Genomic DNA, 24,698 nt, shown 5'->3' on the forward strand with positions numbered 1-24,698 from the left:
GCCTTCTCTGTATGAGCATGCATGTATCACGTCTGATATGGCAGGTAACAGAAGTGTGGCACAGAGGGGAGGGAAGGGGAGTACCCTTTCACTAGGGAGAGGGAGGAGTGGTAACCCCTAGCTCACCTGGCACTGGCAACTGGCTGCCATGATGTCCCTAGATGGGCTGCTAACCCGTACGCCGATCACATGCCTCGTCCCTGGCTTACCCTGAAATAAGCCCTAGGTAGTGAGTAGGGTGGTAGGAGCACTAGTCCTCACCACTGACACCTAGGGTAACAACAGGGAAAGGACAAACAACACAATAAACAATCCCAGAAGTGAGACAACAACAGGAGTGAACCAGAGATCCAACAGCTCCACAGCAACTCCACCAGAGGTCAGAATAGAAGATCTGGAAAGAAGGTCTATATCTGGCAACAAGGGAAGCAGAAAGGGAGAATACACCCTGTACAGAATTATTAGGCAAATGAGTATTTTGACCACATCATCCTCTTTATGCATGTTGTCTTACTCCAAGCTGTATAGGCTGGAAAGCCTCCTACCAATTAAGCATATTAGGTGATGTGCATCTCTGTAATGAGAAGGGGTGTGGTCTAATGACATCAACACCCTATATCAGGTGTACATAATTATTAGGCAACTTCCTTTCCTTTGGCAAAATGGGTCAAAAGAAGGACTTGACAGGCTCAGAAAAGTCAAAAATAGTGAGATATCTTGCAGAGGGATGCAACACTCTTAAAATTGCAAAGCTTCTGAAGCGTGATCATCGAACAATCAAGCGTTTCATTCAAAATAGTCAACAGGGTCGCAAGAAGCATGTGGAAAAACCAAGGCGCAAAATAACTGCCCATGAACTGAGAAAAGTCAAGCGTGCAGCTGCCAAGATGCCACTTGCCACCAGTTTGGCCATATTTCAGAGCTGCAACATCACTGGAGTGCCCAAAAGCACAAGGTGTGCAATACTCAGAGACATGGCCAAGGTAAGAAAGGCTGAAAGATGACCACCACTGAACAAGACACACAAGCTGAAACGTCAAGACTGGGCCAAGAAATATCTCAAGACTGATTTTTCTAAGGTTTTATGGACTCATGAAATGAGAGTGAGTCTTGATGGGCCCATGGCTGGATTGGTAAAGGGCAGAGAGCTCCAGTCCGACTCAGACGCCAGCAAGGTGGAGGTGGAGTACTGGTTTGGGCTGGTATCATCAAAGATGAGCTTGTGGGGCCTTTTCGGGTTGAGGATGGAGTCAAGCTCAACTCCCAGTCCTACTGCCAGTTTCTGGAAGACACCTTCTTCAAGCAGTGGTACAGGAAGAAGTCTGCATCCTTCAAGAAAAACATGATTTTCATGCAGGACAATGCTCCATCACACGCGTCCAAGTACTCCACAGCGTGGCTGGCAAGAAAGGGTATAAAAGAAGAAAATCTAATGACATGGCCTCCTTGTTCACCTGATCTGAACCCCATTGAGAACCTGTGGTCCATCATCAAATGTGAGATTTACAAGGAGGGAAAACAGTACACCTCTCTGAACAGTGTCTGGGAGGCTGTGGTTGCTGCTGCACGCAATGTTGATGGTGAACAGATCAAAACACTGACAGAATCCATGGATGGCAGGCTTTTGAGTGTCCTTGCAAAGAAAGGTGGCTATATTGGTCACTGATTTGTTTTTGTTTTGTTTTTGAATGTCAGAAATGTATATTTGTGAATGTTGAGATGTTATATTGGTTTCACTGGTAAAAATAAATAATTGAAATGGGTATATATTTGTTTTTTGTTAAGTTGCGTAATAATTATGCACAGTAATAGTCACCTGCACACACAGATATCCCCCTAAAATAGCTAAAACTAAAAACAAACTAAAAACTACTTCCAAAAATATTCAGCTTTGATATTAATGAGTTTTTTGGGTTCATTTAGAGCATGGTTCTTGTTCAATAATAAAATTAATCCTCAAAAATACAACTTGCCTAATAATTCTGCACTCCCTGTATATAGTAGCTAGGAGTGGCTGACAGAGAACAGCTGAGAGGAAAAGCTACAGATTCCTAAATGGGACAAAAAGGATTGCAGACCTAAGCAGAAAAACCTGGACCAGAATCCATTCCCACCACTAGGTCATGGAACGATCTCTTGAAACCGAGTGAGTAGCCACCCGCTGCGACCTTCTGACGATAGGTTGTGACACCCTTGTGACAGCATACAGAGATAGTGGTGAGATGTATGTAAAGTGGCATAGAAAAGAGAATGTATCTCCATTCTAAATTCTATATCGATTCCCATAGTTACTCTATATACAGGATGACATCACTGTGTACATATCACCCACATCACTGTATAATTCCTGCTTTGTAACGGATTACATTATCCCTATACCGTGACATCATGTGTTCATTATTCTTGTGTCGTGGCATCACTGTGTTAATGATTTCTATACTGTGACATCCATATATTCATTGACTCTGTACTGTGATATCATTATGTTTATAATCTCCGTACTGTTTATATCACTGTTCTTTATCTCTGTACTATAACATCACTGTGTTTATTATCCCTGTACTGTGACATCACGGTGTTTATTATTATGTACTGTGACATCACGGTGCTTATTATTATGTACTGTGACATGATTATGTTTATAATCTCCGTACTGTTTATATCACTGTTCTTTATCTCTGTACTATAACATCACTGTGTTTATTATCCCTGTACTGTGACATCACGGTGTTTATTATCCCTGTACTGTGACATCACAGTGTTTATTATCCCTGTACTGTGACATGATTATGTTTATAATCTCTGTATGTTTATATCACTGTTCTTTATCTCTGTACTATAACATCACTGTGTTTATTATCTCTGTACTATGACATGACGGTGCTTATTATTATGTACTGTGACATGATTATGTTTATAATCTCTGTACTGTTTATATCACTGTTCATTATCTCTGTACTATGACATCACTGTGTTTATTATATGAGATCATTGTGTTTATTATCTCTAAACTATGGCATTACTGCTTTTATTATCCTTGTGCTGTGACATCACTTTTTTAATTGTTTCAGTACGTTGACATCATTATGTTCATTATCTCTGTACTGTGATATCATTTATAGCATTTTTTTTTAGGTATATGACATAAAGTAGTGATCATGGTGGAAGACATTTTTCTGGACTTCTGTAATTCATCCCATTGAGAAGGGTTGTCTTTATTTTGGAGTAAATTGCAACTATGCTTGCAGTCTGCCTCCTGAAAAAGAAAAATTCATACTTACCTGCTCCATACCGCTCTGTTCCTAGTCTGCCACCATTTTCCAGTCCCCGCACTGTTTACATCTGTCTGGCCATGGGCATCGTCACATGCACCTCTGCAGCCATTGACTGGCTTCAGCGGTAATGCCATATCACTTCTAAAAACAGTCACTAGCTGTTGTGATGCATGTGACCATACCCATGCACTGCTGAAAGATAGAGACAGAAGAGGCAGCACAGAGGACTGAAGCAGTGGAGAACAGGTAAGTGTAAGGCTTCATGCACACGACCGTTCAGTTTTTTGCGGTCCGCAAAACACGAAAGCCACCCGTGTACCTTCCGCAATTTGCGGAATGGAACAGGCGGCCCATTGGAGAAATGCCTATTCTTGTCCGCAAAACGGACAAGAATAGGACATGTTATATTTTTTTTGCGGGGCCACGGAACGGAGCAACGGATGCGGACAGCACACTGAGTGCTGTCCGCATCTTTTGAGGCCCCATTGAAGTGAATGGGTCCGCACCTGAGCCGCAAAAACTGCGGGTCGGATGCGGACCAGAACAACGGTCCTGTGTATGAGGCCTTAATCTTATTTTTCAGAAGGCAGGCTTGGGGGCATTACATAAAATATAATTATTACCAGAAAAACCCCTTGAACCTTAGTTATTGATATATGTCAGGTCCGAATCCTTTTTACGGATCTAATGATATTAGGGTATTGGGCCTCAATTTTCTTGTAACATAGCCATACTGGGTTATTGGATTATTATAAAAAGGTTATACATAAAAATATTGACCAAAAAAAAAAAAAAATTTGCAAACCCTTCAAATAGAGCCAACTCTATACTAATATAATTACCTACAAAAAGAGTCTTCATAGCTCAAAATATTAAAAATATCTTTATTACACAAACAAGTAGCCAATAAATAATAAAGTGACTACATACCCATCAGAGCACAGTACCCTCAGGAGAACTGCACACCGCAACACACGTTTCGGCAAAGCCTTCCTCTGGGGTACTGTGCTCTGATGGGTATGTAGTCACTTTATTATTTATTGGTTACTTGTTTGTGTAGGAGTTTGCCTCTTTTCAAAAATCGGAGACTATGTTTACATGTCCTGGCATCTGCCTTTTATTGTAATTTAGCAATTATTTGCTCATGTTACACTGGACTAACAGATTTTTTATTGCTTATAGCTACTCCTATAGATAATTAATTGTTATTATACTGTCATACCATCCTTTTAGGGGAACCACACTTTTTTCATTGTGGTTTTGCATCTCTGCTAATCATGTTACATAATATATGTAATTATTCAATAAAGATTTTTTTTTATATTTTGAGCTATAAAGACTCTGGTGTCTTTTTGTGGGTTATAGGATTGTAGCATATTGAAAACAAATGACTGAAAAGAAACCCCTAAAATTTTACTTTTACTGAATACAATTAAAATGAAAATATATAAATCCCCAAAACTGACACGTATATGTGTACACAATACATCAACATTAAAAAAATATATATCCTGAGCCCACACAATGGATTGATGTGCAGGCACAATCAACAAGAGATTAGCATGGGCAATGGGATAATAATCAACTGCATATGGTATATAGCGTTCTATTGCAGAAGACCACGGTTTTAACCAAGACTCACCGTTAGTTGATATCAGTGGGTGGCAGTCCTCAGGGGTAGCAGCCAATAAATGGGGTGGGGAAGAAATAAAATCCCTAGGGTGACTCCACAGGTATCCCTGCCTGAAAGCGGAGCACCCGCTCCGACAGGGGCGACCCCACTTATCGGTGGCTAAACCCTGACAAGCCCTGAATGTCCCTGCTAATATCTTGTCTTCATGACGCGTTTCCCCAGGTGGTGATATCCACGTGGTTCATCAAGTATGAGATGAACAGATGCTGCAAGTCTCTAAACCATAAGGTCTGTTGGTAGATACACAATCTATGTAGGCACCAGGATAAAAAGAGCGCATATAGCGCATGTAGCATATTGATAATGTGATGGCTCAGGAGTTGACAGGTAGAAGCTTTTACAGGTTTATTCTGAAGCCTTTTGATCTACTGATTTATTTAAAGTACTGATCAAACTTTTACATTGTCTTTTCTGTTTCATATATGGCCATTTTTGTGTCAGAGATGTTGTCATTATATTTTTCACATTGTACCTGTGAGTACTTAAAGGGATTCTGTCACCTCGTTTTAGCCTATAGAGCTGCGGACATGCACGGCTAGATCGCCGCTAGCATGTCCACAATATACCTGTCCCATAAAGCTGTGTCCTTTTATTGTGTTTAAAAAATGATTTTATAGATATGTAAATTAGCCTGGTAAGGAGCCCAAGGGGCTGTACTAACCTTCTTGGAGCCCAACCACGCCCCAGTGTGAAGGAGCCCAGCACCGCCTGTGTCCTCCGAATCTCCTCCTTTCTTCACAGTTAGATTGCCGTATTCTCGCGATAAGCGAGCTCACGCATGCGCAGTTCCTTCCCTGAGGCTGATGCCAGCACAGGGAAGGAACACTATACCGGCACTGCGCATGCGCGAGCTCGCTGATCGCGAGATTACGGCAATCTAACTGTGAAGAAAGCAGGAGATTCGGAGGACGCAGAATGCACGAACACCAACCGTGGGGCAGCCGCAGCGGATCACGAACCCATTCACTTTAATGGGTCCGCGATCCGCAAAAAGATAGGACATGTTCTATCTTTTTGCGGAAAGGAAGTACGGGACGAAACCCCATGGAAACACTCCATAGTGCCTCCGTTAGGTTCCGTTCAGTGCTTCCGTTCCGCATATCCGGATTTGCGGACCCATTCAAGTGAATGGGTCCACATCTGTGATGCGGAATGCCCACGGAACGGCGCCCGTGTATTGCAGATCCGCAAATGCGGTCCACAATACGGCCACAGAGCGCACACGTTCGTGTGAAAGAGGCCTTAGTCAGAGGGAAGGTCTCCCTCTGTCTCCTGATTCAAGCCCCTGATGCAAAATCAAGGATTTCCGATCAGTTATTTTGGCAGCCTAGGAGGTTTTGAAGGCTCCTAGGCCTGCCACAGTAAGCTGGTCCAAATGATCAGAAGATTGCATATTCAATTCCCCTAAGGGGACTAATAATTACAATAAAAAATAATGTTTACAAATAGTATAGGAGAATGCTCTGAAACACATCTGGTATAATATACATGTCAAAAAAGTATATATGCCACAGCTAGTTACTCTCATTGCTTTGGAGCAAGCAGAACTAGTGAGGAGGTGGAAGGATCAGCGGTGCCCACACACTGTCATCATCCATTGAACTATCTAGACCTAATCGGATTCCCGGCAAACAGAGCAGTCAGGAGTAGATAAGAGGCGCTACTATGTCGCCACTTTTTGATATATTATTAGTGCAACTGCACTTTTACTAATTGTTTTGAGGATGTATCACAGAATGCTATGCTGCCAAATTCATAATTCAACTAGGAACATTCACAGAACAGTGGAATTAATGGCTAGAAATATATGAATGCAGTGAACATTATTATCTAAGGGCTCTTTCACACCTGCGTTATTGTCTTCCGGCATAGAGTTCCGTCGTCGGGGCTCTATGCCGGAAGAATCCTGATCAGGATTATCCTAATGCATTCTGAATGGAGAGTAATCCGTTCAGGATGCATCAGGATGTCTTCAGTTCCGGAACGGAACGTTTGTTGGCCGGAGAAAATACCGCAGCATGCTGCGCTTTTTGCTCCGGCCAAAAATCCGGAACACTTGCCGCAAGGCCGGATCCGGAATTAATGCCCATTGAAAGGCATTGATCCGGATCCGGCCTTAAGCTAAACGTCGTTTCGGCGCATTGCCGGAGCCGACATTTAGCTTTTTCAGAGTGGTTACCATGGCTGCCGGGACGCTAAAGTCCTGGCAGCCATGGTAAAGTGTAGTGGGGAGCGGGGAGCAGTGTACTTACCGTCCGTGCGGCTCCCCGGGCGCTCCAGAGTGACGTCAGGGCGCCCCAAGCGCATGGATCATGTGATCACATGGATCACGTCATCCATGCGCATGGGGCGCTCTGACGTCATTCTGGAGCGCCCGGGGAGCCGCACGGACTGTAAGTATACCGCTCCCCCGCTCCCCGCTCCTACTATGGCAACCAGGACTTTAATAGCGTCCTGGGTGCCATAGTAACACTGAAAGCATTTGGAAGACGGTTCCGTCTTCAAATGCTTTCAGTACACTTGCGTTTTTCCGGATCCGGCAGGCACCTCCGGCAACGGAAGTGCATGCCGGATCCCAACAACGCAAGTGTGAAAGAGGCCTAATCCACACGTGCACTATTCACAAGTGGCAACATTAACTTTTTGGGCAGCATTTGGATGCAGTCAGCAGGATACTAACACCTAAATTACAAATAAATTATTTGCCAACAGTGTACTTATATCAATAGACTTTAGATTAACAACTATTATTTACCCTGATATTTTATGATTGTATTACAAGTTCTCTAAAATCAAGGGCCCACTAGTGAGTTACTCTTTGTCTCATGGACCAGAATTATCTACATATATGCAACCAAATATAGAATGTTTTCACTGATTATATTTGATAGTGTCTATACCATATTCTATTTCTTATTCTTTATTTGTATTGTATTAATTTATATTTGTATTGTATTGTATTAATATGAGATACAATAAACATTCTATATTTTTAACCAGATTTGTGTAATAATGCAGATTTATTGGAAAGCATCCCTGTCATCTGTATTGCAAAAACAAAAATGTTGAAAAAAATAATGTTTATTTTAAAATTTTGCCCCACAACTAATTTCTCCCTTTTTCCAATACGATATGGTAAATTAAATAGTGCAATTAAAAACGCTACTTTTCCCACATGATGGCTATGTGAAAAAAGAATTGAAAAAGTTTAAGCTCTTTGAAGGCATGAAGGAAAAAATTGCAGTGTTAAAATAAAAATTGGTCCAGTTCTTAAAGGGGTTCTATGGGAATAAAGACATTTTTATCTAATGTCCACAGCCTGCCTCCATAAATAGAAGATTCATACTTACCTGGCCAAAAGTGACACATCCCCTCTGAAGCTAGTCATTGGCTGCACTGGAGCATGTGATCATGCCCATGCAGTGGCAGAAGAAAAGAAGCCGGGCATCGGAACATGGACACATCAGTGAACTAAAGCAGCAGGGAGCAGGTAAGTATGAATCTTCTGTTTACAGAGGCGGCTGGGGCATTTGCTGAAAAATCTGTATTCCTGGAGTACCCTTTTAAGGGATTAAGCGCTAGAGCCTGTGCAATGAATTTAACAAGTAGTATTCACAGAGTGAAGCAAACAAAGAAGCAGGCAACTGTGGACTATTATTATCTGTAGGTTAAAAAAATTGAAATGTTCCTATGACCTTAAAGAGGTATTCTGTTGTAGTAAGTTAACCCCTAGGACAGGAGATAACAATTAGATTGGTGGGGGTCCCAGCAGTAGGACCAACAACTATCATGAGAATGGTGACCTCAGTCCCTCTGAAAAATGAACAGAACAGCAGGTTGGACATGATTAAAGGGGTTGTCCGAGTTATTTTTTTGTTCTTTCTATGTTCCTAACTAGGCAAATGTAACAACTTTACAATTAACTCACTTTATCTGCAGTGCCTGGTTTATCAGATTTGACTGAGGGTCACATGACCTGTGATGTCAGCTTCTCTCCCTGCTCTGATAAAGTATGATTACAAGCCTGTAAACGAGACATCACTGTGCTGGCCACGCCCCCTTCACTGTCTGCTCTCTCCTAGGATTCTTAACCCCTTCAGCTGCACAGACTGGGTAGCTGCAGGCAGTGACAATTCTGGGCACAAGAGCTGACAGACTAGAGAGAGCATTGCTCAAGAAGGTAGGGGGAAGATCCTGTGTGGATTAGCAGTGTCATTATACAGGTGGGACTTGTAGTTCTACACTTACAAGTTGCTGTTGATTCTCCCAGCACTCAGGGCAGCTCTTCTATCCACTCCCTTAGCAGTGTCATTATACAGCTGGGACTTGTAGTCCTACACATACAACATGCTGCTGAGTCTCCCAGCAGGCAGACATGTCACTCAGGGCAGCTCTTGTATTCACTCCCTTAGCAGTGTCATTATACAGCTGGGACTTGTAGTCCTACACATACAACATGCTGCTGAGTCTCCCAGCAGGCAGACATGTCACTCAGGGCAGCTCTTGTATTCACTCCCTTAGCAGTATCATTATACAGCTGGGACTTGTAGTTCTATACATACAACATGCTGCTGAGTCTCCCAGCAGGCAGACATGTCACTCAGGGCAGCACTTGTATTCACTCCCTTAGCAGTGTCATTGTACAGCTGGGACTTGTAGTCCTACACATACAACATGCTGCTGAGTCTCCCAGCAGGCAGACATGTCACTCAGGGCAGCTCTTGTATTCACTCCCTTAGCAGTGTCATTGTACAGCTGGGACTTGTAGTCCTATACATACAACATGCTGCTGAGTCTCCCAGCAGGCAGACATGTCACTCAGAGCAGCACTTGTATTCACTCCCTTAGCAGTGTCATTATACAGCTGGGACTTGTAGTTCTACACATACAACATGCTGCAGAGTCTCCCAGCAGGCAGACATGTCACTCAGGGCAGCACTTGTATTCACTCCCTTAGCAGTGTCATTATACAGCTGGGACTTGTAGTTCTACACATACAACATGCTGCAGAGTCTCCCAGCAGGCAGACATGTCACTCAGGGCAGCACTTGTATTCACTCCCTTAGCAGTGTCATTGTACAGCTGGGACTTGTAGTCCTACACATACAACATGCTGCTGAGTCTCCCAGCAGGCAGACATGTCACTCAGGTCAGCTCTTGTATTCACTCCCTTAGCAGTGTCATTATACAGCTGGGACTTGTAGTCCTACACATACAACATGCTGCAGAGTCTCCCAGCAGGCAGATATGTCACTCAGGGCAGCTCTTGTATCCACTCCCTTAGCAGAGCAGGGGGAGGGGCAGAGATTGTTTTTATTGCAAGTAAACAAAGGGCCAGAAAAGAACCAGGGAAATGAGGAAATAGATATATATCTATTTTGCATAAAACTTGCTTAGCTTAGTTATATATTGCTGCCCATCAGATTTTCAGTGCTATATATTTTCATTTCATAACTCGGACAACCCCTTTAACCCTTCGCTGCATTAACCACTTCCAGACCGGCCATTTACCCCCTTCCTGACCAGGCCTAATTTAGAAGATCTGACCTGGCAAGGAGCGCCATATGGTTTTTGGAGGGCAGATTTTGCTGGAATGGTCTCTGGACACCATGTTGCATTTGAAGAGGCCCTGAGGTAACCCCACAATAAAAAATAAAAAAAGTGACCACATTTTGTAAACTACATCACCCAAGGAATTTTTAAGGGGTGTAGTGAGCAGTTCACTCAACAGCTGTTTCATAGAATTTTTAATACTTGGTGTGAAAATGAAAAATTATATATTTTTTTACACTGTTCACTTGATGGGGTAGATCATGTGAAATTTTTATAGATCAGGTCACAACGCACGCAACCATACCAAATATGTCATTTTTGAAAATGTTGATTTTTTTTTACGTTTTACACAATAATAAAAAAAATTTTGTTTTTGTGTTGCCATTTTCTTAGAGCCATATTTTTTTGTTTCATTTTCTGGCTATAGTCTTGTTTGAGGGCTTGCTTTTTGCGGGACGAGGTGACGTTTTTATTGCTACCATTTTGTGGTATATACAACTTTTTAAATAATTGATAATATGTTTTTTGTGAGGTGACTAAAAAAAACTATTTTGGCATCATTTTTATTTGTTTTTTCTACACCTTTCACTTGATGGAGTAGATCATGTGATATTTTTGTAGAGCCAATTGTTACGGACACGGCAATACCAAATATGTCTATTTTTTATTTATTTTTTACATTTTACACAATAAGAGCATTTTTAGAAACGAAACATGTTTTTTGTGTTGCAATTTTCATAGAATTTTATTTTATTTTATGTGAAACTTTTATTTATTTATTTTCCAAAACACTTTATTTTTTTTTATTTTATTTTTTTTATCTTACACTTTGTGTCCCCCATAAGGTCATACAAGACCTCTGGGGGACATTTAACTTAATACATTTTTTTTAACTATTGATTTCTCCTGTAACTGGTGCTGACATTGTAGCCCCAGTTACAGGGAAAATACACCCCCCAGAGAGGCTGTACAGCATTATACTCCTGCACTCCCCCGGCCTGTAAACAGCGATCTAGAAGGCAGGGACATCTGGGAACTGTCCCTGCCTTCTCCCTGAGATGCCCTGCTGTCACTGACAGCGGGCCACCCGCTCGGCAGCTGCACGATTAGCGTGCAGCTGCCATCTCTGAAAGGATGTTCCAGAATGTCCATTCAGAGATAAACCGACTGCCCAAGGACATTTATAGTCAATGGGCGGTCGGGAATTGGGTAATTTTAGTGATTCCCATGGGGTGTGGGGGGTCCTGTTCTTGTGATGGATGGGGGTCTTAGCCCCCACTGATCTAATAGTTATACTCTATCCTGTGGATAGGAGATAACTTGCAACAACCTGAGTACCGCTTTAATGCAAAAAAAAAAGAGTACTTACATTTTTTTTTTTTAATAATAACTTTCACTAATACTTTCTGAGTCCCCTAGCCATTGCTATGTGTCGAGAATAACTTTAAAAGGTTTGTCCAGCTTTTTTTACTTGATGGTCTGTCCTCAGGACAGGTCTTCACTAGCTGATTAGTGGGTATCCGGCACCCATACCTCTGTCATTCAGCTGTTCTGGTGTAGCTCCAGCACCGGAAGTCAGCACTGGAGTTACAGAGCACCATCAACCTTGTAGCGGACAGTGCTACATTGAAGTGGATGGGAGCAGTGCTACAGTGATGAGCGCGGTCTACTACAATGTTGACGGTACTCTGTAACTCCAGTGTTGACTTCCAGAGACGGAGCTACACCAGAACAGCTGATCTAAAGGGTTGCATTGTGCCCCCTATAAAATGTTCCGACCTTCCTCAGCTGTATCATAGACCTCAAAGTGGAAACTGTAGAAGTGCCTGGTGTGACTGTGACAGCCTTACTAACACTATGCCACTGTGTATCAACTTGAGCCTGGATAATTAAAGGTAAATTTAAACTGCAAACCCTTTGTGTGTGCTGCAGATATTTCCTTAAAGTATTTGGTGTCTAGGACACCTCCTCCATGAGCACCTCTAACACTACACAGTGTGTAGGACACAATATTGGGAGCATGTCAAGAGGTCAGTCCACAGAGTTTAGACTGACAGGGGACCTGGCAACACTGGCCTCCTGATGCTACCACCAATACCATGCCTGTTGCACCCCAGGTGCACCCATTAATGTACCTAGAGAGCTGCCCAATGTCCCCAAATACTGTTATATCAAGACAATAGTGTCTGAGGATGCAGATACAGATTAAAGTGGGGGTTTAACTAGAAAATAGAAAACCTTTAGACCAGGCATGCTCAACCTACGGCCCTCCAGCTGTTGCAAAACTACAACTCCCAGCATGCCCAAACAGCCTATAGCTATCAGCCTACAGCAGGGCATTGTGGGAGTTGTAGTTTTACAACAGCTGGAGGGCCGCAGGTTGAGCATGCCTGGTTTAGACCCTACACCAGATCCATAAATTAATTTAGATCTAGACCCTTAAATAATTTAGATGACAGACCCCTAAATTAATTTAGACCCCTGACCAGATGACCTAAATTATCAGACCAAAGACCCCCTAAGTAAATCACACACCAGACCGTCTAAGATAATAAGACCCCAGACCATATGATAAAAAGGCTTCTTATAGTTACCATCCCGAGGTGCTACCTGCCACCCCCTGCCCGCATGCCAGGTAGCATCAGCATCTTGTATATGCTGTTGTGTGCTCCATCCTCATGCTGGCAGATAGTTATGGCACACTTGCTGAATTTTGGTTCAGGGGCCTGCTAAAGGATTTACTGTTTTCCCAGTGGGTCAACCTGTTTGTCTTCTCTCTCCCCTGGCAGAGCTGATGGAAAGTGTGGCATGTGGGGTGGGAGTGTGACCATAGAAAAAAAAAAGTGGAAAAGGTTAGATAGGCTGGGGTCTGAGTGAAGAGACCCCCATGATCCCTAGAACAAGGGGAGATAAGTACGGTATGTGCATAGTGTTTTCTCTCTCCTCACTGCATGAGATGAAATCAATAGAAGTCTATGGGCCTGTCTCGATGCACATGCTTTTGTCCTCTCGTTCTAGGGATCAGTAGGGATCTCAGCACTCAGATCCCCACCGTCATAGAGACATATTAAAAGTTTTTTGAAAAGTTAGTGAACCTTTAATTACATCCCTGAATTATGGGAGTTCTCGGCCACTTTGCCCCTTTGATTTAATTGATTGTAAAAATTGAAATAATAAAATTTTAAAAATACAGCCCTGGTGAGAGAGGGGCTTAGTCTCCCAGCTTGTGAATGAGACTGCATGAGGGGAAGGGTCTGAGTGATCAGACAACACCAAACAACTGTGACATCCATACAACACTAAGAAAAAATAAGAAGCAACAAAAAGAAGGAAATAGACCCAAAATATATAAGGTACAAAGAGCATTTTTGACTGCACTGCATCTAATGCATTTAGGAGGAGTCTTTATATAATTTTATTGATTCAGTTTGGGTAACTTGGGAAAGCCTCATCTGACTTATAAATATATTTGGCTATAATATGTATCACCTTTTCTACTTGACCTAATTTCTGTTTGCTGTAGAGGATCGTCGGGTGTGCCCCGTCTTCTTCTAAATATAACCGCCCTATATTTAGCTTGGTCTGCCTGTAAGCACTGTGCTAATTCTTAGAGAGGATGTGGTTATAAGGGGGTTTAACTCCTTCATTCAGAATCTGCAGGGGACAAACTGTTCTAACCACTTTTGAGAAATGTTCTCAACAATCTTCTCTGTTTAATAAAATCCAAAAAGACCTTTGTCTAATTAATACTAATGATAGAACTCAATGAACAAACATATCTTTTCTTATCATTGTTTCCCATCTATTCACTTGATTATCATTTAATACTGCCTTTAACATTAGTTACTAGTGAGTTGTTGCTACTGGAGTGCAGTTAGAATTGAGCATTTAAAGGAGTTTGCCACTTTCTGGCTACTGCTGATTAACATGCTTGTAAGATGATTATACGGCAATTACTCATTTAGCCTTTATTAACACTCTGCGCCATTTTCTATATTTCATAAGGTATGTCCCCTTGTTGGCTAAATCTTTTGTGCTGTACACACAGAGGTCCTGCCCATAAGATGGCTGCTGATGGAGGTTCATGTGACCAGACAAATCACCTCCATGTGATGTCTCCTTATTTATTGTAGAAAATGGCATAAAAAGGTGACAAAGACTATATTGGCAGGTGCGATGGAGTCATGTTACATAAACATTGGTCAACAGTAGCCAGAACGTGCAACCCCTTTAAGAATCACCTTCTGTACACAACACACCAACTTTGAATATTTTGAAAATATAAATATTGTCAGTACCTGAGCATTCAGGAAAATCAGGTATATGGTCATCAGCCTGTATAATTTTAATTTTCAAAATTATTAAAGGGCAAGGACCTCAAATGTAGAAATTTCTGAAATGCTATCTGTACCACTTGCCATACCAGAGAGGCACCAGGGGGTTAAGAAGGTTAATAAGGGCTCAAGAGCTGGTGTAGGAAGGAGGGGTTTGGTTCCTGGTCAATTGGTTGACTTTCTTGTTGGCTACATGTAAGGGGTCAGACCTTACGCAGGATCTTTCTGGTAACAAGTTTGGCAGTTCCAAGAATCTAACAAGAGAACACTGTCTTTATGATGGCTTATGTTAAAGTGCGTCACATATACATAAGGTAACATGTCCTTTAGTAAACACAAGGTTGGCATTTTCCAGAGTAAAAAGGCCAATTAGGGTACTTTCACACTAGCGTTTTTATTTTCCGGCACTGAGTTGCGTCCTAGGGGCTCAATACCGGAAAAGAACTGATCAGTTTTATCCTAATGCATTCTGAATGGAGAGCAATCCGTTCAGGATGCATCAGGATGTCTTCAGTGCAGTCACTGAACGGCACTTTGGACGGAGGAAATACCGCAGCATGCTGTAGTATTATCTCCGTCCAAAATTCCAGATCAGTTGCATTCATTTACATTGAAATGTATTCGTGCCGGATCTGGGATTAAAAAATGTGAAAAAATATATATAACAGATCCGTTTCTCCGGATGACATCCGGAGAGACGGATCCGTTCTTGCAATGCATTTGTAAGACGGATCCGCATCCGGATCCGTCTACAAATGCTGTCCATTTGCATGCAGATTGCCAGATCCGCCAGGCAGTTCCGGCGACGGAACTGCTTGCCGGATCACTCTGCCGTAAGTGTGAAAGTAGCCTAACAGTCCAACAGTTCAACCCATAGTAACCTAAAGTGTAACTGTTGTTTCAGTTTATTTTAATATTGTGTAGGTACAGGGATGTTAAACGTTTCTGTGATATACTGTACTTTTATTTGGGAAATGTGTTTCCTACTAAAAAACATGGTGTAAAGAGTTTTGTTAGAAAACCTTCAAATGAGCATTGCTAAGGTGAGTCTGCCTTCAGCTTTCTACTAGTGCTGAAGAGAAGGGAAGAGAGACGCGCAGAGCTACCAGCAGTTAGTGCTGAAAGCAAGTCAGATAGGCAGGGACACAGCAGAGAATCCAGATAGTTAGGCCACATATAGTGAGCAGGGGCTAAAGGCACATTTGAACATGCTGAGCAGAAGCAGATTGTCGGAAGGAAGTGTTCTGTCCCCACATTCGGATACTCGTTTTGCATTTCCACAGGATGAGAACAAGCGTTATTACGATCACTCGTCCTCATACAGCTGTATTGTTTCTGAGCAGCAGATTGCTGTTTAGACAGAATCATCTGCTGCTCAGAAATGATAATTTAGCTGCCTGCACGAACGACAGGATCACCTGATGAAGGATTGATCAGAAGCATTTTTAGATAGGTAGAAAGTTGGGAATGAACATCCGCAGGAATGTGCATTCTGATTATCTGCCAGATAATTCACAAGTGTAAATCTACCTTAAAGGGAATCTGTCACCGGGATTGTGTGTATAGAGCTGAGGACATGGGTTGCTAGATGGCCGCTAGCACATTTGCAATATCCACTCCCCATAGCTCTGTGTGCTTTTATTGTGTTAAAAAAACTGATTTGATACATATGCAAACTAACCTGAGATGAGTCCAGTACGTGAGATGAGTCAGGGACAGGACTCGTCTCAGGTTAATTTGCATATGTAGCAAATCGTTTTTTAACAAAATAAAAGCACACAGAGCTATGGGGACTGGGTATTGCGGATGTGCTAGCGGCCATCTAGCAACCCATGTCCTCAGCTCTATACACAAAATCACAGGTTCCCTTTAAGGCAGTGAGATAAGAGACAGGCTGGAAGTGTCTGTATGTACACATAATCGTCTTTAGTGTTCAGCAGAACAAGAGCAATGCTCATTTACAATGTTGACAAGGAGACCCCACTGGGTATATACGTCCTATCTGCACAAGCTCCGTGCAGATAGCACGTACTGTATATAAACGTTCAGGCAGCGCTGGGATTAAAGCTCCTGTAATCTAGCAGAAGCAGGTCGGGTTCCAGCTGTGAGACACAGCAGGGACCCTGAGAAGAAGACAGGAGCAGTTTATTACCACTTCTGCCTTCTCCTGTGCTGGGAGGACAGCACTGCACGAGCTTCCTCTGTTAGTCCCGGCGGTTACATGACCGCCGGGGCTGTCTGGGGCAGGAGCAGAGCTGCAGGGTCTAAGGAGACCTTGATCAGCTCTGCCTGTGTGTAATGCCCCCACAGGAGGCTGTTTTTCCCTGTAACTGGGGCTCCTGTGGATGCCCCAGTTACAGTGGAAACAGTGAAAAATAAAAATAAAAGGCAGTGTCCTCCAGAGGTCTTTCAATGACCTCTTGGGGGACATATTATGTGCCAAAAATAAATTAAAATATAAGTAAAAAAAAAATAAACAAAACAAGAACAAATAAAAAACAATGTAAAAAAAAAACAGAAACAGTCACCATAGTCGCCCCATTCGCTCAAGCCTATACATGTTACATATGAAAATGATTATCACAAAATAGGGAACCCATTGCAATAATACATTTTTGTGTCAGTTTTAATATTTAAGAAATAAAAAGCTATAATTAAAATAAATAACTTTTTAATAATAATTAGCAGTTTTCCTCAAAATTAAACCTAAATAAAGAGAAAAAAATCTCTAAACAAACATTCTAATAAAAAGTCCTTAGTGTCAAGTAAAAAAAAAAAATTGCAAAAATTATTTTGGTAGTCAAACAAATAAAAAAGCTACGGTAACTAAACCCCCACGTGCACAAAATCACAAAAAGTTGCCTGGACCTTCAGGCCTTTTTTTGGGCCGGTCATGAAAGGGTTAGGCTACATGCACACTTTCACTGGTGCTAAAAATGGCCTTGTGCCAGTCGTTACTTAGACGGCCGTCATACGGCCATTTTTAGCACCAGTGAAAGTTCTTTTAACGGCCAGTGAATAGCATATGTCCAAAAATGTCCTAAATGTTTTCACAGCCGGACGGACCCCATTGAAATCAATGGGACCGTTTTTAATGGCCGATTGACTGGAGTGCACCCGTCTAACGGCCGTTAAAAACGGGTACACAGGCCATTTAGGGGTTAAAAAAAAACTCACCTCATCCACATGCTCGCGGTGCAGCAGTCTCTTCTCTCTTCATTGAGCAGGACCTGCGGAAGGACCTGCGATCTGCATGGTGACGTAACCACATGGGAGCGCGCAGTGATGTCATCGCACACCTTCGGCAGGTCCTGTTCTGTGAAGAGAGAAGAGACTGCTGCAGGGCGAGCAAGTGGATAAGGTGAGGGGTTTTTTTTGTTAGTTTTTTGGCTGCGGGACACTATGGGGGCATTATATAAACAATGGGGAACATTATAAACGGAAAATGCAAATGTGATCGCACACTACATCCAGCACTCTTCCCTCCCATGCTTTGGCCAAAATATAAACCAATGTCTCATCCAGCATGGAGGGCAGAGTGCTGGATGTAGTGTGCGATCACATTTGCATTTTCCGTTTGTATATGTATTTCGCCATAGTGATCTGCACCTACAGGCAGGTTGTGCTGACCCAACCCCTTATATTTTTTTCTTTGTAGTATATATTGGAGGCGTGGCGATCTCCTTGGAGTCATTGCACACCTGACCAGTTAATCTGTCCTTGAGGCTGGTTTTAAAGTCAGTATAAAACTGAGTCTGCTTGTATAGAACCTACCATTAGCCATCTGGCTCCAGGAGAAGTATATGGTGGGTTCAGCATGCATGTTGGTACTTGCATCCCTGGATCCGATGAAAGCTGTCATGGCACCGGACGGGGTTACAAGCAAAGTGTACTTGGCTTGCATGCTGACCTGCATTCCCTGGATTTTATGTGGCTGTTATGGCCCATGAACAGGTAGGAACAAGAGTTAGGGACCACTCATGAGACGACCTTGACGCGGTGAGTGGCTTACTATGCTTTGGCCAAAATATAAACCAATGTCTCATCCAGCACGGAGGGCAGAGTGCTGGATGTAGTGTGCGATCACATTTGCATTTTCCATTTGTATATGTATTTCGCCATAGTGATCTGCACCTACAGGCAGGTTGTGCTGACCCAACCCCTTATTTTTTTCTTTGGGAACATTATAAAGCTGGGGGCCCTAAAAAAAAAAAGAAACACACTATGGGGGACATTATTTAAGATGGGGCCCTACTTAGGGGGCATTATGTAAGCTAGGGGCGGTTAAAAAAAATGTATACACTGTGGGAGACATTTATTTAGCTGGCAGCCTACATGGGGGCATTATAAAAGCTGGCCTCAGGATACAATACTTTCAGCATACAATGGTCTTTTCTGACCCATCGTAAGTTGAAACTAGACCCAACATACAATGTCTCAGACTCAGATCCAACCAATCAAGGTCACTTATCTGGTAAAATAGCTGTATTAGTTGCTAGTTACCAGCTATTCCTGACTGTTATATGTAAGGACTTGCTTTATCTGTCTTAGTTATCTGCTTATTTTTCTTAAATCTTCATTTTCTCTCATCTTGGATAACATTTTGGGGCTTTGGAACCGATTACTCAACTTACAATGGTTTCAACATACAATGGCCGTCCTGGAACCAATTAATATTGTAACTTGAGGGACCACTGTATATTTATTAATGACCTTGTAGAACAGGGATGCTCAACCTGCAGCCCTCCAGCTGTTGTAAAACTACAACTCCCACGATGCCTTTCTGTAGGATGATAGTTGTAGGCTGTCAGGGAATGATGGGAGTTGTAGTTTTGCAACAGCTGGAGGGCCGCAGGTTAAGCATGCCTGCTGTAGAAGTTTAACAGTACACAACTTTAATATTTGCAGATGATACTAAGTATTGAAAAGAAATAAGGATACTATAATATTATAGGCAAATGTGGGAAAGTAGGAGGCTTGGGCAGAGAAATGGCAAATGAAGTTTAATGTGGAATATGTTGATAAATGTAAGATCATGCCCTTCAGCTGAGGAAACATAATGTATAATTATGTAACAAATAGCAAAACACTTAAAATGACTTAGGTACACTGGTGTACAGTAAATGTAACATTAGTAACCAATGCCAAGAAGCAGAGGAGGTGCCTATAGGGGGCAGTAAGGATGGCCACCCAGGCCAACATTAGAGGGCGTCCAAGGACACAGATGCACATTCATTTAAGTAAAAACAAGAAATCTTTCTAGGCCTAGGGAGCAGCAAGTGTAGCAGTGATAGCTATGGCTTTCCTCACCGCTCCCTGGTCCTCTTCTCTGCTTGCCCATGTAACACTATGCCCTGACAGCGTACAGCTTCAGGGCGTAGTATGTGGGGGCTGCCAGGTGTTGGACCTCCGCCGATCTAATATTGATGGTCTATCCTAAGGATAGGCCATAAATATCAAAATCCCCTTTAACCTCTTCCTGACATTTGCTGTACATGTACATATGCCATGGTCAATTGTGACCACATCATCAGAGTGATCATTTACCAGGAGTGCAGTGCTCCCAGTGACTGAACAGCATCCCTGCAACTAGATTGTAGGCAGACCTGAAGGCTTCGAGGTCTGCCATAGCAAAGTTCATATTGATAGGAATGCACTGATTCTCCCATAAACTGCAATGGTAAATCATGGTAGAAGCATGTTAGTCCCTTGAAAGGACTAAAAATAAATGTGAAAAAAAAAAATTATATAAAAAAAATTAAATTACACAGACAAATAAACAAAATAGAAATAAAGATAATTTTTACTGCTGCATCTCAAAATGCTTGAACTATTAAAATATAAAAATGTATCCAGTACAGTGAACAGTGTAATGTAAAAAAAAATCTAAATGGTCGGTTTTCTGTTTTTGGACAATCCACTTCCTAAGAAAAAAAAAATGATCAAAAATTCATACACATCCCAAAATGGATTCATTGAAAAATACAGATCAGCGCACAAAAATTCTTCACACAGCTCCATATATGTAAATATAAAAAATGTTATGGGGGTCAGAATATGTTGAAGTTTTTATTTTTTTTAATTATGAAAACACAAAAAAATAAAAGTGCTATTCTACAGGCCCACTATAAAAACAAAACCCATAAAACAATGGCATCATTGTGTTTTTTTTTCCCAATTACTGTACACACCATTTCAAATTTTTCCAGCTTCCCATCATATGCAACATTAAATGATGACCTTAATTAATTAGTAGCAGACACCTACAGTATATAGAAAATCTCAGAATTCTAACGTGGATTCCACCCAAATGCTGAACCGGCCCTAAGAACAGGAAGGTGGTTAATAAAAAAAAATAGCAAAAATATTTTAAAGATAATTTTTTTTTTACTACATGGAATGAGGAATAACAGCAGTAGAATACTAAAATGCATCTGTACTAAGCTCACAATATAAAACAGATTATTTTGGTAGCTGCATAAATGTGACTTTAGGGTAAAGTTTTAAAGTCACAAAGAGCTGCTTGCACGTTTACAAAAACAAACACCCAAACTCACCAAAAGGCTCATCTGCTAAAAACAGGAATAAAGTTTGCACAAACCTGGCTACAGCAGTTCATTTCAAAATGTCTACTTATGAGTATAGATAGTATAGGCTTTGGCTATAACTTTATATACCCCTTATATCTACCAGAATTCTGTACTGAAACACTTTAAAAGTGATTTGTACTAATGTTCTGGAATGTTGCAGCTTTCCTGCTGGCCACAGTGGGCTAAAACGTCTTGTTTTATGATTATCTGCTTTCATTATCATCAGGAGCTGGAAGCAGATAAGACATGATCACACCTATGATATTGTTGGAGACGGCTCATTTCTTCTTCATACATCCACCAACTAGGACGCATGCGCACAACTCTCTCTCATGGAACTTAGTCACATCAAGCCGAATGACCTGCTGCTGTGTGCCATCATAACATACTGTAAGCAAATGAGAGCTATGAAAAACTGGATTTCTGTGAAGGCATCTCACTTATTAAAGGGGTTCTCTAGAAATAAAAAAAATGAAAATACTTAAATATTAATTTATAATAAATATATTCACAAATACCTTCCATTAATTAGAATGGCTTGTTTTGTCTGAGGAGCAATCATTAGGAGAAATAAAATGGCCACCATCCTATTAGTCCACACAAAACATGTCCTAATCATGCAGGAGGACAAGTTACTTCTCCACAATGAGCCATAGTGCTGTCTCATCCTCCTCTCTGCTCTGCTTGTCATGAATCATGATCCTGAATACAGGTGAATCTCTGTGGGAATGGAGAAGATGGGGAGACATGAGAGGGGTGTGAGTTGTGGCTAATGGGCACTTTACAGCCTACATTTCCACAGCAACACATCACCACAGCCCAGGGGCGTACATAGAAATCATTGGGCCCCATAGCAAGAATCTGAATTGGGCCCCCTAACCCCGCCCCCTATCCTGGCCCATCCCACCTTCTGCCCCAGCTCCTCCCCTGTCACACCCCCATTTGCAAATAAAGAAATGTATACATGACCTACCAAAAACGTTAGGGACACTGGCGTAATTAGAAATTACTGGGCCCCACAGGAAATTTTTGAACGGGCCCCACAGCAAATTTTTGAATGGGCCCCCCCAGTTGTCCAGCACCACTGCCTGGCAGAGACCCTTGACTTCTTCCCTAATACAGTCCAATTATCGTCCAATAGACAAGTGAAGTAAATATATGTATACTGTAGTATGATATTTTGACACTGTCTATTGGACGATAATTGGACTGTATTAGGGAAGAAGTCAAGGGTCTCTGCCAGTCAGTGGTGCTGGACAACTGGGAGGGCCCATTCAAAAATTTGCTGTGGGGCCCGTTCAAAAATTTCCTGTGGGGCCCAGAAATGACAATTGTATTATGTGAGCGCAGATGTTTCCCCCTTTCTTGAGAGAACTGACTAACCTTCTCGCAGCCAGTGGTATGTGGAATACTACTGTATAGTGCCTCCACATCCAGCTTGGCGAGGAGGGTCAATACATGGGCAAGACAATTCGCATATTCCGACGCCGTATTGGAAAACATTTAGGGGATATAACGACACTCCAGTTGTGAGACATGTCAAATCTATCCATCATGACAATCCCAATGTTCTAAAATTCCAAGGCATTGAGGCGGACAATCTTGTAGTGAGAAGGGAAAAATAAAGGATATTTTGTTTAAAAACCATAAAACCGCATGGTCTTAATGACCAGATCTCTTATACGTGCTTTATTGGCTAGGTGGGTCTGATACCCCTGTACACTTGCTCTGGGGTTAGGTTTACCCGTACACTCTGATATGATCCCAGTATTATCCTCAGGCTTGGTCACAACCAGGGGCGTTGCTAGGGTCTGAAAACATCCGGGGCACAAGCCCACTGTGTTGAAATTGCACATTAAAGGCATGCTTAAATGGGTGTTCTGGTTTACGCAAATGAAGTGCAGTACTGCAGACTGCAGTCATTATATAATACAACATTCAGTAACTTTCCAATATCTGTTATGTTTCATTTCCTCACCACTGCAGAAATCTTTGCTTGGGCCCTTTAATATTGATGGAAGTGGACCCTGGGCAACCCCACAGATCATCCCCCCACACCCCTTGTACTTGTTCCGCTGATCCGCTACTTGCTCGCGCATGAGTTCAGTCACTTCGGTGCGCAATCCCGCCCTGCGGCACGTGATCCTGCGAGACCCGTGACCTCCCGTGGTGGGTCTCGAGGGATCACGCGCTGCAGGACAGGATTGCGCACCGAAGTGACTGAACTCATGCTCGCGCAGCCCGCAAGTGGTGGATCAGCGGAACCACTACAAGGGGGGTGGGGGGATGATTTGCGGTGGGTTGCCCAGGTCCAATCAATATTAAAGGGCCCTGGAATAGCCAAATAAATAAAAAAATGCTACCAGCATAACATTCAGGGCACTGGACAAAACATCCGGGGCTCAAGCCCCGAATGTTTTGACCTAACAACGCCCCTGGTCACAACACTTTATTAGTGATGTGGCATATACGGCTCTATGGTAGTCTGAAGGATTACTTGGTTCCTCACTAGGAGGAAGACCCCTCTAGTCAATTAGACATACAGTGCACAGAAAGGGGTCTATCAGATCACACACACAATCTAGGGGAATGTGGACACCCACATACTCATGTCACATGTGTCCACCACTTACATACTCAGTGACCCCCCTTGCAAGCCCCTGGTTTGGATATATGTAACACTCTAGGATGGGCATATATTGGGCCTGGATCGGGCCTGTATTCTCCTTCCCTGTGTCAATTGATGCTCCAGTGCATAAGATACCTACATGGTTCACATGGGTTATCTAACACAGGAGTATGGACTATATATGCTTATCAGACTTATGACAGGACCCAGGCTCCTATCTCTCATCATGTGTTATTTACATGCACATTTATCACAGTCCGTATCTTTGAAGTTGTGTCATGAACAATTTTTGGTCGTGTCCCCAAATCTACTAGGATCTACTTATAGATTTCCACATGCTGTCCTGTAGCTGAGTATAGGCAAATGGTGAATGGCAAATAGTGTATGATGGCAGCTATCCCGGTCATCCTCCTATCAACATGTGGATTTACCATCATTTACTTGTTCACATGTGCTACTACACCTTCTATTTATGGGATTATAATGGTCGCCTCAGTGATCATCAGCACTGTAGCGCTTTTTAATTTACTATCTCGTGTCCATTCTGGATGATAGCAACCCCACACTCAGAGCCTCGCATGATTGGCTGTGGTGGGGGGTTTGTCTGCTCGAGAGGCGGTGTTT

At 42.3% G+C, this 24,698-nt stretch overlaps 1 protein-coding gene across 3 annotated transcripts in view; it reads right to left on the minus strand.

Annotated features, from left to right (window-relative positions):
* The window catches only part of DGKK (diacylglycerol kinase kappa), a 345,826-nt gene that overhangs the window by 192,260 nt on the left and 128,868 nt on the right, over window positions 1-24,698 (minus strand). The gene's annotated exons all lie outside the window — the stretch shown is intronic.

This window comes from Bufo bufo, chromosome 8 (genome assembly GCF_905171765.1).
Source record: "Bufo bufo chromosome 8, aBufBuf1.1, whole genome shotgun sequence".
Classification (NCBI taxonomy): Eukaryota; Metazoa; Chordata; class Amphibia; order Anura; family Bufonidae; genus Bufo; species Bufo bufo.